Source organism: Malaclemys terrapin, chromosome 8, assembly GCF_027887155.1.
Source record: "Malaclemys terrapin pileata isolate rMalTer1 chromosome 8, rMalTer1.hap1, whole genome shotgun sequence".
Taxonomy (NCBI): Eukaryota; Metazoa; Chordata; order Testudines; family Emydidae; genus Malaclemys; species Malaclemys terrapin.
In genome coordinates, this window is record NC_071512.1 from 50,193,595 (window position 1) to 50,211,738 (window position 18,144).

Consider the following 18,144-nt stretch of genomic DNA (forward strand, 5'->3'; position numbering starts at 1 on the left):
CTTACATTGCAGACCTCATTCATGCACCCAGTAGTGCAAACTGAGGACAAATGGATTATATGTATGGATGTGCTAACACTTATACATATTAAAAAAATCATTTTGGAATCTGCATTGACACTTTTGAAAATCTGGTCTATCAACTCTAGTTCAAGTCAGTTGGCTTTCTGGAATGCTTAAAAATGTGATTTTGATAATTTTATCTGCTAATCTAATCAAAGGCTAAAATATAGTCACTTCAATTTATGCTTTGTAAAATTGATGTTTTACCTTTTAAATAATAAATGACAGTAAATTGATGTAGCTTGTGCAGAGCGCAGAAATGAGCCTGATTATGAGATTGAACCACTGTGATCACGTTATACCTGCCCTGCGTTCTTTACCTTAGTTACCTATAAAATGGCATATTGATTTTTTTTTTTTTTTAAGGTATCCTTGTTGGTTTATCAAGTCTCCAAGGGGGGGGATGGAGTTACCTATGCCCTCAATAACCTCTGTGACCTTTTTTCTAGTGAGTGTCTGGGTTCTGATGCAAATCACATTTTAGGTTTTCACCTTTATACCTTAGGTTGATTGACTTGAACCCTTACTGTTTTGGTCCCTAAGGGTTATGAATTGCTCCCACTAGATATCCAAGTATCTCTCATCCCACTCTTTAAAAAAAAAAAAAAAAATCTTTTTTGCATTTTCATAGAGATGTCAAATTCAGATGGTACAGTACATTTTGAAGGAATTTACATTTTTAGGAACACTTATCTATTGTGCAGCATTTAATTGGCTTTGTCATCAATGTGGGTGTAAAACTAGTGAACTGTAAAGAGAATGATGCTGAATGAAGAGTGGGGGGAAAATTATCTATTAAGATTTAAGTGAAGTATATACCAACTTTTCATTTTCCGTGATTAGCACCCTTTTTTATTTGCTATTCATGAATATACATGAGAGTGGAGTCTTCTCTTTTTGTACAAATGTTTTTACAAACAGATTTTTGCTCCATAGCTGACATTTGTTCAATGAGTAAACAAAACTTGTTTTGAGTGAAAGTAGGGCAGGGCCCTATAGGATTTTATCTGAAAGAGAGGAAGAAGCTAGGGATCAAGGCAGAGAGGGCTGGAAAGGTCCACTGACCATGTTTGCTTCAGAGGCTGCAGGGAGAGGGACTGTTGCTATCTGCAAATCAGGTGAGCCAATGTGCCCCGAATAATATTGCTCTAATCTACCATCACATCGCCCCATAAAGAGGAGCAGCATCAGGGAGGAGATCTGGCAAAGATTCATCCAGAGAATCCCTCATTTCTGAAGTGGGATTGCTGGTTCTCCTTTTTTAGGGTCTGTAGATTGGAAAGGGGGAATAGGAGGGAAGGAGAGAACTGGTTGGTTGTGAAAACTATTTGCTGTGGATGTGGAAACAGTGTGACATGCACCATAATATTATTTAAATGAAGAGGCCTCAACTTTATTTAAAATATTACCTAACTTGGGTAACCACCTCAAACTACCCAGTAAGGTTGTTCCATTGCAGATCTTTTAAGTGGTATACCCCGATGTACTATAAACCTGTGTGTGGTTGTGAAGGTCATGCTCCTTCGCCACCCTTAGCTCTGCTAAGGGGACCCTACTGGAAGCCCAAGTCTCCTGCCTCCAATGTGGAGAAGGAGAGAGAAGATGTGGAGTTGCAAGCAGCATGAGACACATCAGCATGCCCCCTCACCATGCTATGCTGTGACCAGGGTCAATGCCCAAGTAGGCCACTAGATTACAGCGCTCTCAGTAGGACCCTTTTTAACCCGCCAACTGCAGTGGAATCTGCCAAAGGTGAAATAATTAAACTCCAAAGCCAGACCCCTTGAATGCCAGGTGGAAGGTAAAAAACAAACAAACAAACCCTGCACAGCAGTTTGCCAATTTTGCCATATGAGAAAAATCCTTTCCAGATGCCAAAACTGGTGATTAGCCTAGCTGCCATCATCACTGCAGACCCAGCAACTAGATTAAGAGATGGGCAGGGCTGAAACAGGGAGCCCACAAGGGGTTACCCTGTCCAGGCAGAAAACTCTATCAACCCTCCCTCATGCTCCACCTGGCCCAGCACCACCCACATCAGCCAGTGGCAGGGGCAGTAGATGGTCAGGTCCAGATGCAGTGCATTATCCTCTCACTCCCCCACCCCATCCAGTATGAGGAAGAAGGGAGGTAGGGGAGAAAGAAGCAGCCCCCACATGATGAAGTCAACCGGGATTGCAAGAGCAAAGGTACATGGAACACTGCCTCAGCTGCTGCCAATTGAGATGCCAGAAGCTGTTGCCATTGTTCCCAGCCACATCAAAGCCACTCCCTGGATAGTGGGGTGAACAAATATTTACTTGAATGAGAGGTGAAGTGTCTCCCCTCTTGATTTATGTCCTCCTTCCATCAATGTACTTCCTTTTCCTCTACAGGCAATGTCTGTCCTTACCCTACTTATGCCATCCACCTCTAGCTTCCCATTCAATCTGAGCAAGAGAATTGTGTCTGGAGGAAGTGGGAGTGTATGTTTACTGTGTTAACTTTTCATTCACACTCCCCATATTTTAAGTTTTTGCTTGAATAGTTGTAGCTTAATGTTTGCTAAAATTATTCCAATTTTTTTTTAAACAAATATGTTAGCATGGGGGAAACTATTTTACTGGTAAAGTAATTCATGGGTGACATGAGGTGAGCATTTCTAATTTTTGAGTGTTTGGAGTACTAAAACATTTCACTGTACAGTGAATTGTTTGAGCATTAAAGCTCATAGTTGGGCCATTTGTTATATTTCTCCAGTTGGTTTACTGACAGACCTTTCAGAATTCTGCAAGATCACACAAACATAATGTGTTGGTATTAAAAGAATAGAAAAATTGTTTTAAACAAGCTTAAAAATTAAATTGCAGAATACTAGCAGTAGTAACAACCTCTTTAGATGTATCAGATCTTTCATCCCCCAGGTTTTATGAGCAGACTTTACTTTAGCAGTAGTGTTAGTGTAGCCTAACCTGTTAAGCCAGGCCAATATACTGCCCTTTTCCACAACAGATAGCAGATGTTCACAAGAATACACAACCTTTTGCCTTTACAGGTCATACAAATCTACAATAATGTTAAACTATGAATAGATATAAGTAGGAAGATATGGCCATTGCAGCCTACAAATTTTTTGATTTCATATGCGTACAAAGATGCAGATGAATGCAAACATAGTATAATCAAATGCAACAATAAAAATGTCGTCAGGCTGAAAGTTTTGATGTATTGACTTGCACTAGCACTAGGTTGTCATTGATACTGCCTTCCTGCTGAATGCCAATCCTTAAGTACTGATGGTAGCATTTTGGTGGTTGCTCTAACTTTGTCTTGCAGGCCCTTGCCCACTCCCATTAAATATTATATAACTGAAGCCAAATGGTCTCAAAAAAGGGCAGTAAATGTTCTCTTTGAAGATCAGACAGTCATTTGCAGAGTTTCACCAAAGAGCACATTGAGGCCTTGAATGTTGTCCTCATTCACATCCACCTCCATTTTCTGTTCTTCCCTGCTGCTACTAGATAAGTGCTCTATTTTTTTTTTTTTTTTTTAGCATGGAAGAGGATGTTTGTTTTGATTAAAGTAATTCTCTTCACATTACATGTGTATTACCTACCTTTCTAAAAAGTTACTCAAAATAAGTTCGGGGAGAACAGGGGACGAAACTGTACCAGTGAAACAGTCCGGTTGCAGATCCCTTTCACTATGAGAATACAACTAAGGGACCGTATTGGGAAGTACAACAATGGGACCTTGCATATATCCTACCTGTGTTGGGGAATGAAGGGGAGAGACACGATGAGCATGATATAAATATTAATAAAGTCTGTGTCCATCTGTGTAGCCCTGGCTTCAGCTGAATCTACAGGGCTCGTGGGGAAAATGTTGACAAGTTTGAAGTTCTCCAAGTTGCTTCACAGGGAACTTTTCACCTCTGTCATGCTGAATTGCCTCTGTCATGCTGCTCCTGTTATTACTGTTGCACTCCTCCGAGCAGCATGATGCTGCCTGATGTTTGGATCAGGCTCTTGCTGAATGCATGTTGCTAGTCTGTTAGTCTTTGCTACCAGTTCTTTGCCTGTTGCCCCCTCAGGAAGGAAAGGGAGAAACACACACAAAATACATCTCATATTTTAAAAAGTGGGGTCTACGTACATAGCCACAATGGTAATGGTCCTTTGTTCATACTATTTTGAGGGGGCAGTTGTCTGTCAGCGTGTCCTAATCCAAGAGCTTTCTCCCAGAGTTTTCATGCAAAACCTTGATGATGACTTTAGCATTGTAGAGGCAGATTAACTTCCCATAAGAATGGTTTGTGTGACAGATATGCCAGTCTGCCCATATAAATGATATGAGCACATGAGGTCGCCATTAAGGCTTTGTGCGACAGCATGAATTTGAAGCTGGGCTATGTATTGCTTTTTGGTATCTGTTGGAGAGAGAAGTGAAAGCCTGATGGGAGTGTGTTATTGACGGTGTTGTAGGCAATGTGAAAGTAGCAAGGAATGCAGGAGACTTTCCCCTTAATTTATTTCCATGTTTTTAAGGTGTTGAGAGGGTGGGATGCATTGTGATACAACCTTAACTGTTTCAAAATGTATGTTCTTGTTTTTTTTTAATATAAACTAAGCTAGAATATGACCCAACCTTTCATGGATGGAGAGGGGACCACACACACCCTTCCCAGTTAGTTCATATTGATGTGATGAGATAATTCTGTATCTGCCCTCAGCCTCTATTACAATAATTTGATTCAGTCCTCCCCCAGCCACTGTTTTAATTGCTCTTCCAAAGAGGAAAAAGAAGCAATACCATGTGATGGTGACTAATTACATAGAGGTAATAAAAATAGCAGACCCTCAGCAAATAATTTGCAAATAATCAACATGTTGGAATTTGTCAGCATGAAATGGTACTTGAAGAATTTTGAATAGCAAACAAATTCTGTAAAAAATTGAAGTCTGTTCAAACAATTCATGAACAGAAATAAGGGTGATACTGAATGGAAACACTTATTTGCTACAGCTGTTCATAGAGCTAGCAACACACTGTCATGTAGCTTTTTAAAGCCCCCCTGTGTTTAGATGATCTTTCAAATAGCTATTGGGGAATATTTTTTCCCATACTAGTTCAATATGTAACTTACAAATATCCAGCCTTTTTTCCTCAGTGGGTGGGAGCAAACATGGCAAGCTTTGTTCACATTCATGTCCAAATTTGTAGCTGCATCTACAAAGCCATTGCTGCTTCCTATGAACTGATTTTATCTTCCTATGAACTATTTCACCTTAATGTAAATGTAACATGCTTCTAATTTACTGTTACATTGATTATGGCAGTCCAGAGAAATAAGTTTGTATCATTTGTAGAACTTGCTGATTTTTTTTAAACAAAAAATGCTGTTTCAATAAAATAGAATTTTTTGTGAGAGGTTATTTTTCATCTTTTTTGCTCTTATATTGAAACAAAAATCATATTGTCATTGAGAACCTCTTTTTTTTAACACAAATTAATTTTTTTCAGTTTTGTCAAGTTTTCGCAGGAAATGAATACATTTCCTGACTAGCTCCGATAATTTATCCCCTTTTCTCCATCATTACTGCCAAAACACTCTCTGGTCCATGCTCTGGTGCTTCTTATCTCAGCTTACCTACTGTAATCTGCTTCTCTTTGGTCTTCCTCACTGTCATCTCTCTGTTTTATTTAATATGTTCAAAATGTTGCTGTCAGTAGCATCTTCCTATTGTTACTCTGATCAGACCTTGTCACCGTCAGTCTTTTTCTATTGACTTCCCCTATTCTCCTACATTTAGTTTAAACTTCTCACTTTCAAAACACTCCAATGACATTACCACCTACATCTGACCTAATTTCCTTCTCTTGTACATCCCTTCCCACTCCCTGTGCTGTGCTCAAGCTTCTCTCCTGACTACTTTTTTGTCACCCTCACCCACTCCAAAGTTTCTTTTGTTTGTAACAGGTTCTTAGTTAAAACTGATCATGAACCTTTTGTCCTCCTTCAGATCACTACCAAAAATCCACTTGCTTAGCCAAGCAAATCTGCTTTAATATTCATGCACTACTACCCATTGTTTGTAGTATGTACTACACTTACTTATGCATTCAAACTGTAAGTTCTTTGGGGGCAAGGATGTGTTTATTTGCATGTGCTTTACATGGCACTTAGAATAATTATTTCTAAGTTACTATATAAGTCAATAATATCATACTCACTGAATCAGATCTACTGTGCCTGGCTGTTTAAAGACAACTGCAATTATTGAAAAGGTAGTGCTAAGTACTCTATATATGTAATTGGTTTTAAATACTAGTGGGAGAGTAATAAGTCTATTAAATGAACATTTGTTAAATAGAATTCAACAAAAGGCCCACACAAAATGGAGCCATTAGTTTTTTCATTATAAATACAGCCAGATAAAACATTTGAAATACATCCATTTGTTAGGATAACAATTCTGAACCAGAATCTGTTTTGTCATAGAATCATAGAACTGAAAGAGACCTCGAGAGGTCATCTAGTCCAGGCCCCTGCACTCAAGGCAGGACTAAGTATTATCTGTACCATCCCTGACAGGTGTGTTTGTCCAGCCTGCTCTTAAAAATTTCCAACGATGGAGATTCCACAACCTCCCTAGGCAATTTAGTCCAGTGCTTAACCACTCTGACAGAAAGTTTTTCCTAATGTCCAACCTAAACCGCCCTTGCTGCAATTTAAGCCCCTTGCTTCTTGTCCTATCCTCAGAGGTTAAGAACAACAATTTTTCTCCCTCCTCCTTGTAACAGCCTTTTATGTATTTGAAAACTGTTCTCCTGTCCCATCTCAGTCTTCTCCTTTCTAGACTAAACAAACCCAATTTTTTCAATCTTCCCTCATAGGTCATGTTTTCTAGACCTTTAATCATTTTCATTGCTCTTCTCTGGACTTTCTCCAATTTGTTCACATCTTTCCTGAAATGTGGCGCCCAGAACTGGACACGATACTCCAGTTGAGGCCTAATCAGAGTGGAGTAGAGCGGAAGAATTACTTCATGTGTCTTGCTTACACTACTCTTGCTAATACATCCCAGAATTATGTTTGGGTTTTTTTGCAGCAGTGTTACACTGACTCATATTTAGCTTGTGATCCGCTATGACCCCTAGATCCCTTTCAGCAGTACTCCTTCCTAGGCAGTCATTTCCCATTTTGTATGTATGCAACTGATTGTTCCTTCCTAAGTGGAGTACTTTGCATTTGTCCTTATTGAATTTCATTCTGTTTACTTCAGACCATTTCTCCAGTTTGTCCAGATCATTTTGAATTTTAAATCCTATCCTCCAAAGCACTTGCAGACCCTCCTAGCTTCGTATTGTCTGCAAACTTTATAAGTGTACTCTCTATGCCATTATCTAAATCATTGATGAAAATATTGAACAGAACCGGACCCAGAACCGATCCCTGCGGGACCCCACTCATTATGCCCTTCCAGCATGACTGTGAACCACTGATAACTACTCTCTGGGAATGATTTTCCAACCAGTTATGCACCCACCTTATAGTAGCTCCATCTAGGTTGTATTTCCCTAGTTTGTTTATGAGAAGGTCATGCGGGACAGTATCAAAAGTCTTACTAAAGTCAAGATATACCACATCTACCACTTACCCCCTATCCACAAGGCTTGTTACCCCCATCAAAGAAAGCTATCAGATTGGTTTGACACGATTTGTTCTTGACAAATCCATGCTGACTGTTACTTATTACTTCATTATCTTTTAGGTGTTTGCAAATTGATTTTTTTAATTATTTGCCCCATTATTTTTCCAGGTACAGAAGTTAAGCTGACTGGTCTGTAATTCCCCGCATTGTCCTTATTTCCCTTTTTATAGATAGGCACTATATTTGCCCTTTTCCAGTCTTCTGGAATGTCTCCCATCTTCCATGACTTTTCAGAGATAATTACCAATGGCTCAGATATCTCCTCAGTCAGCTCCTTGAGTATTCTAGGATGCATTTCATCAGGCCCTGTTGATTTGAAGACATCTAACTTGTCTAAATAATTTTTGACTTGTTCTTTCCCTATTTTAGATTCTGATCCTACCTCATTTTCACTGGCATTCACTGTTAGACGTCCAATCGCCACCAATCTTCTTGATGAAAACTGAAACAAAGAAGTCATTAAGCACTTCTGCCATTTCCACATTTTCTGTTGTCTTTCCCCCTCATTGAGTAATGAGCCTACTCAGTCCTTGGTCTTCCTCTTGCTTCTAATGTATTTGTAGAATGTTTTCTTGTACTCTTTATGTCCTTAGCTAGTTTGATCTCATTTTGTGCCTTTGCCTTTCTAATTTTGTCCCTACATACTTGTGTTATTTGTTTATGTTCAGCCTTTGTAATTTGACCGAGTTTCCACTTTTTGTAAGACTCTTTTTTTCAGTTTTAGATCATTGAAATCTCTTGGTTAAGCCAGGGTGGTCTCTTGCCATACTTCCTATCTTTCCTATGCAGTGGGATAGTTTGCTCTTGTGCTCTCGTGCCATTAATAGTGTCTCTCTGAAAAACTGCCAACTATCTTCAATTGTTTTTCCCCTTACACTTGCTTCCCATGGGATTTGATCTACCAACTCCCTGAGTTTGCTAAAGTCTGCCTTCTTGAAATCCATTGTCTTTATTTTGCTGTTCTCCCTCGAACTCTTCCATTTCATGCTCATTTTCACCCAAGTTGCCTTCCATTTTCAAATTCTCATCCAGTTCCTCCCTATTTGTCAAAATCAAATCTAGAACAGCCTCCCCCCTAGTAGCTTTCTCCAGCTTCTGAAATAAAATAGTCTCCAGTACATTCTAAGAACTTGTTGGATAATTTGTGCCCTGCTGTGTTATTTTTCCCAACAGATGTCTGAGTAGTTGAAGTCCCCCATCACCACCAAGTCCTGTTCTTTGGATGATTTCGTTAGTTGTTTAAAAAAAGCCTCATACACGTCTTCTTTCTGGTTTGGTGGTCTGTAGTAGACAGGGCCGGCTCCAGCGTTTTTGCTGCCCCAAGCGGCGGGGGCGGAGGGGGCGTGGAAGTCGCAATCGGTGGCACTTCGGCGGCAGCTTTACTGCCACTGCTTCATTCTGCGGCAGCAGTTCGGCAGCAGGTCCTTCCCTCCGAGAGGGACTGAGGGACCTGCCGCTGAAGAGCTGGACATGCCCCCCTTTCTGTTGGCCGCCCCAAGCACCTGCTTGCTGCGCTGGTACCTGGAGTCGGCTCTGGTAGTAGACCACTACCATGACATCACCCTTGTTTTTTACCCCTTTTATCTTTACCCAGAGACTTTCAACAAGTCTGTCTCTTATTTCTATCTCAACCTCAGTCCAAGTGTATACATTTTTAATATAGAAGGCAACACCTCCTCCCTTTTTTCCCTGCCTGTCCTTCCTGAGCAAGCTGTACCCTTCTATACCAATATTCCAGTCATGCGTATTATCCCACCAAGTCTCCATGATGCCAACTACGTCATAGTTGTGTTTATTAGCATTTCAAGTTCTTCCTGCTTATTCCCCATACTTCTCGCATTAGTATAAAGACATCTGTGATACTGACTTGATTTCCCCCCTCCCCCACCCCCCAATTCTTTCTTGTCTCTCCCTTATTTCTGCTATAACAGCCCATGCTTCCCGCAGATTCCGACCCTCCTTCCAGGTCTCCATGTTTTTGACTTACCTGTGGGCTTTGGTCACGTGTGCCCGTCGAACCTAGTTTAAAGCCCTCCTGACTAGGTTAGCCAGTCTGTTGCCAAATATGCTCTTCCTCTTCCTCGATAGGTGGACCCCGTCTCTGTTTAGCAGTCCTTCTTCCTGGAACATCATCCCGTGGTCAAGGAAACCGAAGCCCTTCTGGCGGCACCATCGTCGCAGCCAGGCATTCACCTCCAAGATGCATCTGTCTCTGCCGAGGCCCCTACCCTTGACTGGAAGGACTGAAGAGAACACCACCTGCGCTCCCAACTCCCTTACCCTTGCTCCCAGAACCCTGTAGTCACTTCTGATCTGTTGAGGGTCATACCTTGGAGTATCATTAGTGCCCACATAGATGAGTAGCATGGGGTAGTAGTCAGAGGGCCCGATGATCCTTGACAATCCCTCCATAACGTCTCGGATATAGGCCTCTGGCAGTCAGCATACCTCCTGGGATGCCATGTCAGGGCAACAGATGGATGCCTCCGTCCCCCTCAGAAGAGAGTCTCCAACCACCACTACCCTATGTTTCCTTCTGGGAGTGGTGGCTGTGATCCTTCCAGCCTTGGAGGTACATGGCTTCTCCTCTTCAACCTTTGGGGGTGATTCCTCATTACTCGTTGCCAGGGCAGCATAGCGGTTCTCCATCACCATGGTGGGTGGGTTGGGAGTAGGGGTGGAGCACTACCTGCTGCCAGAAGTAACCAGCAGCCAGTGTCCTCCCTGTACCAGAGTCATATCCTCCTCCCCCAGTGGCATGACAGTAGTCCTCTCTAGCTGGATAGTGTCCTCAGCCTTGGAAGTCTCCATATGAATACTGTCAAGGAATTCTTCGTGTGCACGGATGCTCTTCAGCCTAGCCACCTCCTCCTGTAGCTCTCCCACCTGCTTCCTGAGAGATTCCACTAGCAGGCACCTCTCACACTGGATGGTCCCCCCCAGCCTGGCTTTCTGAGAGTGGGAAATGCAAGCCACAGTCTCTGCAAATCCACATCAGGATCTGGGTAGAGGCATCCGTGGTTAGGTTCTCTGTCTGGATACAGGCGCAGGTGGAGGAGACAGGAGCAGTGTTGGCACTGGCAGTGCGGCCCTTCCTAACCATAGCAATTTTATTACGTCTCCCTCCCATAAACTCCCGTTTGCAGTCCCCTGTTTGCTAGCTTCTCTTGGTCACTTAGCCTTTGGCTTTTAAGGCCTTTCCACCTAGGTAATAACAAAATGTTTTTTAAGTACATCAGAAGCAGGAAGCCTGCTAAACAACCAGTGGGGCCCCTGGATGACCAAGATACAAAAGGAGCACTTAAAGACGATAAAGTCATTGTGGAGAAACTAAATGAATTCTTTGCTTTCTCAGTCTTCATGACTGAGGATGTTGGGGAGATTCCCAAACCTGAGCCGTCCCTTGTAGGTGACAAATCTGAGGAATTGTCACAGATTGAAGTGTCACTAGAGGAGGTTTTGGAATTAATTGAAAACTTAACAGTAACAAGTCACTGGGACCAGATGGCATTCACCCAAGAGTTCTGAAAGAACTCAAATGTGAAATTGCGGAGCTATTAACTAGGGTTTGTAACCTGTCCTTTAAATCGGCTTCTGTACCGAATGACTGGAAGATAGCTAATGTAATGCCAATATTTAAAAAGGGCTCTAGAGGTAATCCCGGCAATTACAGACCGGTAAGTCTAACTTCAGTACCGCGCAAATTAGTTGAAACAGTAGTAAAGAATAAAATTGTCAGATACATAGCAGAATATAAATTGTTGGGCAAAAGTCAACATGGTTTCTGTAAAGGGAAATTGTGTCTTACTAATCTATTAGAGTTCTTTGAAGGGGTCAACAAACATGTGGACAAGGGGGATCCAGTGGACATAGTGTACTTAGATTTCCAGAAAGCCTTTGACAAGGTCCCTCACCAAAGGCTCTTAGGTAAATTAAGTTGTCATGGGATAAGAGGGAAGATCCTTTAATGGATTGAGAACCGGTTAAAAGACAGGGAACAAAGGATAGGAATAAATAGTAAATTTTCAGAATGGAGAAGGGTAACTAGTGGTGTTCCCCAGGGTCAGTCCTAGGACCAATTTCATAAATGATCTGGAGAAAGGGGTAAACAGTGAGGTGGCAAAGTTTGCAGATGATACTAAACTGCTTAAGATAGTTAAGACCAAAGCAAACTGTGAAGAACTTCAAAAAGATCTTACAAAACTAAGCGATTGGGCAACAAAATGGCAAATGAAATTTAATGTGGATAAATGTAAAGTAATGCACATTGGAAAAAATAACCCCAACTATACGTACAATATGATGGGGGTTAATTTAGCTACAACTAATCAGGAAAGAGATCTTGGAGTCATCATGGATAGTTCTCTGAAGACGTCCACGCAGTGTGCAGCGGCAGTCAAAAAAGCAAACAGGATGTTAGGAATCATTCAAAAAGGGATAGAGAACAAGATGGAGAATATCTTATTGCCCTTATATAAATCCATGGTATGCCCACATTTTGAATACTGTGTACAGATGTGCTCTCCTCATCTCAAAAAAGATATACTGGCATTAGAAAAGGTTCAGAGAAGGGCAATTAAAATGATTAGGGAACTCAGGGCGGTGTGCCTGGCGTGCGTAGCCTTCAGTCAGCACCTAGCGGGGAAGGTGGACAGAGTCCTCACGGACAATATGACCGCAATGTACTATATCAACAGGCAAGGCAAGGCGGCACGCATTCCGTGGCCCTGTGCCAGGAAGCCCAGCTCCTGTGAGAGTTCTGTATAGCCGACAACATCCTTTTGAGGGCTTTTCACCTGCCTGGCAAGTGCAATACGCTCGCGGATAACCTAAGCAGATTTTTCTCCCAACAACACGAGTGGCCTCTATACAGGGAGGTGGCCAAGTAGAGTGGGGTACTCCTCAGGTAGATCTGTTCGCCAACGTCCAGAATCGCCTGTGCCCACGATTCTGCTCCAGAGCCGGAGAGGGCGAAGGGGCGATATTGGACGCGTTCCTAATTCCATGGTCGGGCTGCCTGTTCTACGCCTTCCCGCCCTTTCCCTTGATAGGCAAATTTTTACAGAAGGTAAAGGCAGACGGGGTGCGGATTATCCTCATAGCCCTGGATTGGGCCCGTCAACATTGGTACGGGACCCTCCTGCAGCTTTTAGTGCCGCCCCCCCACACGCTCCCCGTAGGCTGCCGCTTTGACCAGACCTCCTCTCCCAGGAGAGAGGACGTTTCCTCCACCCCAACCTAGCTGCGCTTCACTTGACAGCGTGGCTGCTCCATGGTTGAATGAGGAGGAGGGGAGATGTTCTGAGGGTGTTAGACAGGTCCTGCTTGACAGCAGGAGACCGTCCACGCGACAAACCTACCTGGCCAAATGGTTTCGGGTCTCCATGTGGGCGAGGGAGAGAGGTTCCTCCCCCTCCTCCGCATCTATCCAGTTCATCCTCGATTACCTCCTCGCCCTTAGGACCCAAGGGCTGGCGCCCTCCTCGGTCAGGGTACATCTGGCAGCCATTTTGGCTTTCCACCCCCTGGTCCAGGGCTGCTCGGTGTTTTCACACAATGTGACTTCCCAATTTCGAAAAGGGTTGGATCGGGCATTCCCTTACGCTAGACCCCCAGTCCCGCTCTGGGACCTGAACCTAGTGCTCTCCCGCCTCACAGGGCCCCCCTTCGAGCCCTTGGCCACGTGTTCTTGGTCCCATTTGTCGTGGAAAGTGGCATTCCTGGTGGCTATCACCTCAGCCCACCGGGTCTCGGAGCTTACGGCCCTGACTTCTGAACTCCCGTATATGGTCTTCCATAGGGATAAGGTCCAGCTCCGCCCGCACCCAGCTTTTCTGCCGAAGGTACTCTCGGCTTTTCACATGGACCAGGACATTTTCCTCCCAGTTCTCTGTTCTAAGCCCCGTTCCTCCAATGAGGAACGACGCCTCTCATGCTAGATGTGCGTAGAGTGCTGGCTTTTTACCTAGACCAGACCAGGCCATTCCGGAAATCCCCTCAGCTTTTTATTGCATCGGCCGAGCGCATGAGGGGGCGACCGGTTTCCACCCAGCAGATCTCCTGCTGGATCACCTCGTGCATACGCACGTGTTATGACCTGGCAGGGGTCCCCCCGCCTCCTATAGTGAAGGCTCATTCGACGAGAGCTCAGGCCTCGTTGGCTGCCTACATGGCTCATGTCCCTATTCAGGACATCTGTAGGGCTGCTACTTTGTCCTCTGTCCACATCTTTTCATTGCACTATGCGATCGTCTCCCAAACGAAGGATGACGCCGGCTTTGGTAGGGCGGTGCTCCTCCTGGGTAACCCTTAAACTCCTACCCACCGCCATCAGGTATAGCTTAGAGTCACATACTGTGGAATACACATGAGCAATCACTTGAAGAAGAAAGGACAGTTACCTGTTCCGTAACTGGCATTCTTCGAGATGTGTTGCTCAGGTGTATTCCACATCCTGCCCTCCTTCCCCTCTGTCGGAGTTGTCTGGCAAGAAGGAACTGAGGGTGGGGGGAGCGCGCAGCCCCCTTTATGGCGCGATATATAGGCTCCACTCCAGGGGTCGCAGCAGGGCTCCCCCACTATGGGTAATGCTAAGGGAAAAACTTCCAGCACCGGTGCACGTGGCGAGCACGTACACTTACTGGGGAATCCACCTGAGCAACACATCTTGAAGAATGCAGTTACAGAACAGGTAACTTTCCTTTCTTCACACAGCACACAGTCAACCTGTGGAACTCCTTGCCTGAGGAGGTTGTGAAGGCTTGGACTATAACAGGGTTTAAAAGAGAACTAGATACATTCATGGAGGTTAAGTCCATTAATGGCTATTAGCCAGGATGGGTAAGGAATGGTGTCCCTAGCCTCTGTTTGTCAGAGGGTGGAGATGGATGGCAGGAGAGCGACCACTTGATCATTACCTGTTAGGTTCACTCCGTCTGGGGCATCTGGCATTGGCTACTGTTGGTAGGCAGGATACTGGGCTGGATGGATCTTTGGTCTGACCCAGTATGGCCATTCTTATGTTCTTATTAGTGGTGGAAGGAACTGAGGTGGCAACCGCTGCAGTGCCTGCTTTTACAGCCCTGCCATTAGAACATGCTCAAATGTTGAGGAGAGGAGCATCGTGGGGCTCATATTGACACTGCTACTAGAAGGCTGCACTGTTCAATGGCAATGGTCGGCACATGTCCCAAGAGTGTGAATATGCAGAGTTCATCTCCAAGAACCTCAGTTATAGGCTAAGTAACCTTCATTTCTAGTTTTGCTGACCTGGCTGGAATATGTCTTTGGAGCTTAGTCATATGTTTCTCAAACTGCAAGAATGATTCTTGCGCATTTATTTTCAGCAGTGGTTCAGTAGAACCTTTTTACCTGTGAACATACGTTACCAATCAGGTTCTCAAGTTATTTATTTATCTATCTATTTTTAAGCTTTCACCTTGGAACATTTTTCTGATTAATTTTGCTTTGTTCTGCTCTAGATTTTGAAGTTGCTATTTGTTATGAGCTTCAGGTTTGGGCCAGGTAGATCAGTGGGACAGGTCATATTTTTATTGTAATTGGCTGAATTACCCCATGTGACCAGCAGAATCCATTTTTACTTCGTGTCTCATGGAAAGAAGAGAGAAGTATTGTATCTAAGCTATCTGAGCTGGGAAAATCAGAAGAAGGGAGAATTTTTAAAATTTCATTTATGCTATTAAATTTCTTTAAAAAATTAGTTTTTAAATTTTAATTTTAATTACTGCTCAGGTAGTGAGGAAAAGGAGAATGGGTCCACAGTATTTCCCATTATTTGCTTTAGAATTTAATAATATGCTTTGCAGATCTGGACTTCAAAATACAGTACATTTCCATGGGCCATAATGAATTCTTCAAGTTATTGGGAGCTGTCTCATTTTACTATCGTATATTTTAATATACTTCATTATCATTATATCCTTGCTTAATAAGGGAAAATTGATTTTTCTGAGCTCAGTGTTTCTACTTTTGGTTCCAGTGAACCTGCACAAAAGGATATGAACCCATCAAATCAAAATTTTGGTTAGGATTGCATGGAGATTTTAAAAAATGGGGCAATGGGCTTCATTCAAACATACATCTCCTTTATTTCAGGACCTATGAAACCATGCAAACTGGTTCTGACACAAAGAATTTCATGAACCATGTTTTGGTTTGAAATGGGAGGAGATTGTGGAACTCTGTTTTTCCAAACCAGCATTTCTGTTCACATTGCTTTGAGTGTTTTTGAGGTGCAAGACATGAGCAATCTTTGTCTTCATGTTTGGTTGTCAAATTCAAGGACCGATACGTTTTTATTAATGACTTGTACTTGGCAACTGCTGAGATTATTAATTAGGAACCTGTACTTGGAGATAGAGTGACAGTGATGAAGATTTAGTTAGGAGAGAAATCATGCCAGTATGTTGGACAGATCCTCCTCTACATGAACTACTGATGCCAACAATAAATCAACTTGTTTCTAATATGAAATGTTGAAAATTCTTGGAAAATTACAGATGTTGGCAGAGACTCAAGAGTGTGGCTGAACTCTGTCACACTCTTGTGGAGCAAAAGTTGCTTTAAGGCACCTTTTGTGCTCTCTGGATTCTTGAGATAGTTTGCCCCCCAGCAAAGTTTAAAGCATACTCAGGCCTGCTCTGAACTATACTTAGCTGCTTTGGCCTCTAAGGAAATGGGAACATGGCAGCGACACTTTTGTGCTGCCATAGTGGTACAAAAGAGCTGTGATTGGGCCTGAGCACAGTACCAGTTATCTTCTAAACCATACTAGTATCAGAGGGGTAGCCATGTTAGTCTGGATCTGTAAAAAGCAGCAGAGAGTCCTGTGGCACTTTTAAGACTAACATGTATTGGAGCATAAGCTTTCGTTGGTGAATGCCCACTTCATTGGATGCATGTAATGTAATGCTTTTAAGATTTTGTTTAAAGACCTAAAATTACTAGTAAACATACATGCATCCGACGAAGTGGGCATTCACCCACGAAAGCTTTATGCTCCAATACATCTGTTAGTCTTAAAGGTGCCACAGGACTCTCTGTTGCTTTAAACCATACTAGTTTCGAATATTTAACAGTATTTGGTTTTTATTTTGCTTTTAAGATTTTGTTTAAAGACCTAAAATTACTAGTAAACATATAATCAGAAATCTGTGGTTTCAGTGATTGGGACCAGGAAAAAGTTTGCATAGATGGTGACAGGTCGTACTTTGTATCTGTGTTTATTTTTGGTGATGGTGGGTCCTCTTTGTAGTTCATATATATCAGATCTCATAACTTCTTTTGGCAGTCTAGTTTGGCCCCACCTTAGCCATAAATTCATCAATAACACTCTGCATATTAGATGGATTCAGGTGAGAGCAATGTGAAATGTTTCAGTGTGAGACAGAGGGGATTTTGTGGTAGGTATCTTGCCCCAAAAGCTCTTGGACCAGTCCTTCCACAGCTTGAGCAGAATCTTCACCAAGTTCATGTGACTCAAAAAAACCTCCAAGATTATTTCATAGACTCCCCAGATTATCCTGATTGAATGGAGGATTAGGTCAACCCAACTAAATGAGTTACTGTCTTCCCATATAATGGTTGTGGTCACATTGTTTCCCAGTACATAAAACACATGTAACCCCACTCAGTCTTGCACCTGAGAGGGAACACTTTGTGACATTTAGCCCATTCCCTTTTCAGTTGTGCCAGCCAATACCCTATGAGATGAATCTAGTCTTTAATCATGAGCTTTTCTAGAAAGAGTGCTCTCTCTACTCATTAAACTTCCCTCTGTGAAACAGCCCACACTTGAGGTTTGGGTGTGGGGGGAAAAGCTTCAGAAACAACCTCTGGGCGGTAGATATATATGACAGCTAGCAAAGCATATGACCGTTTAGAGTACACTTTTCAATAGTGAAATCCCATTTTCAGAAGTGATTTAGGAACCTGAACTCAGTGAGATTTGGGGCTTGTCTCCACAAGGAAATAGCAATTCTGGAATAACTGTTTTAGCAATAGCTATTTTGGAATAACTCCCTGCATAGATCTATTCCAGAAAACAAGTGATGTAATTCCAGAATAGTGTCCATATGGGGGAGTTATTCTGTTATAGCTAAATTATACCAAAATAGCTGTGCTGGTCAGTTTCTCCCATGACGTTTGAAAATGGGACTTAGACTCCTAACTCACTTAAGCTGTTCAGAAAATTTTACCTTCAGCATAATTTCTGATTCACAGGCTCATCCGACCCATTTTATCTCTGTATCTAACTCTCCATTAAAGCCACTTATCCTTAACACTTCTGAGATTATTGCCTCTTCACTTCTAACTTTCCATATGACTTCAGCTTCCAAGTCATGATATCACTTTTGCTGCTCTTCTG

The 18,144-nt window shown here is 42.7% G+C and overlaps 1 protein-coding gene across 3 annotated transcripts in view; it reads left to right on the plus strand.

Moving 5' to 3' along the window:
• The window catches only part of RABGAP1L (RAB GTPase activating protein 1 like), a 553,255-nt gene that overhangs the window by 166,802 nt on the left and 368,309 nt on the right, over positions 1-18,144 (plus strand). The gene's annotated exons all lie outside the window — the stretch shown is intronic.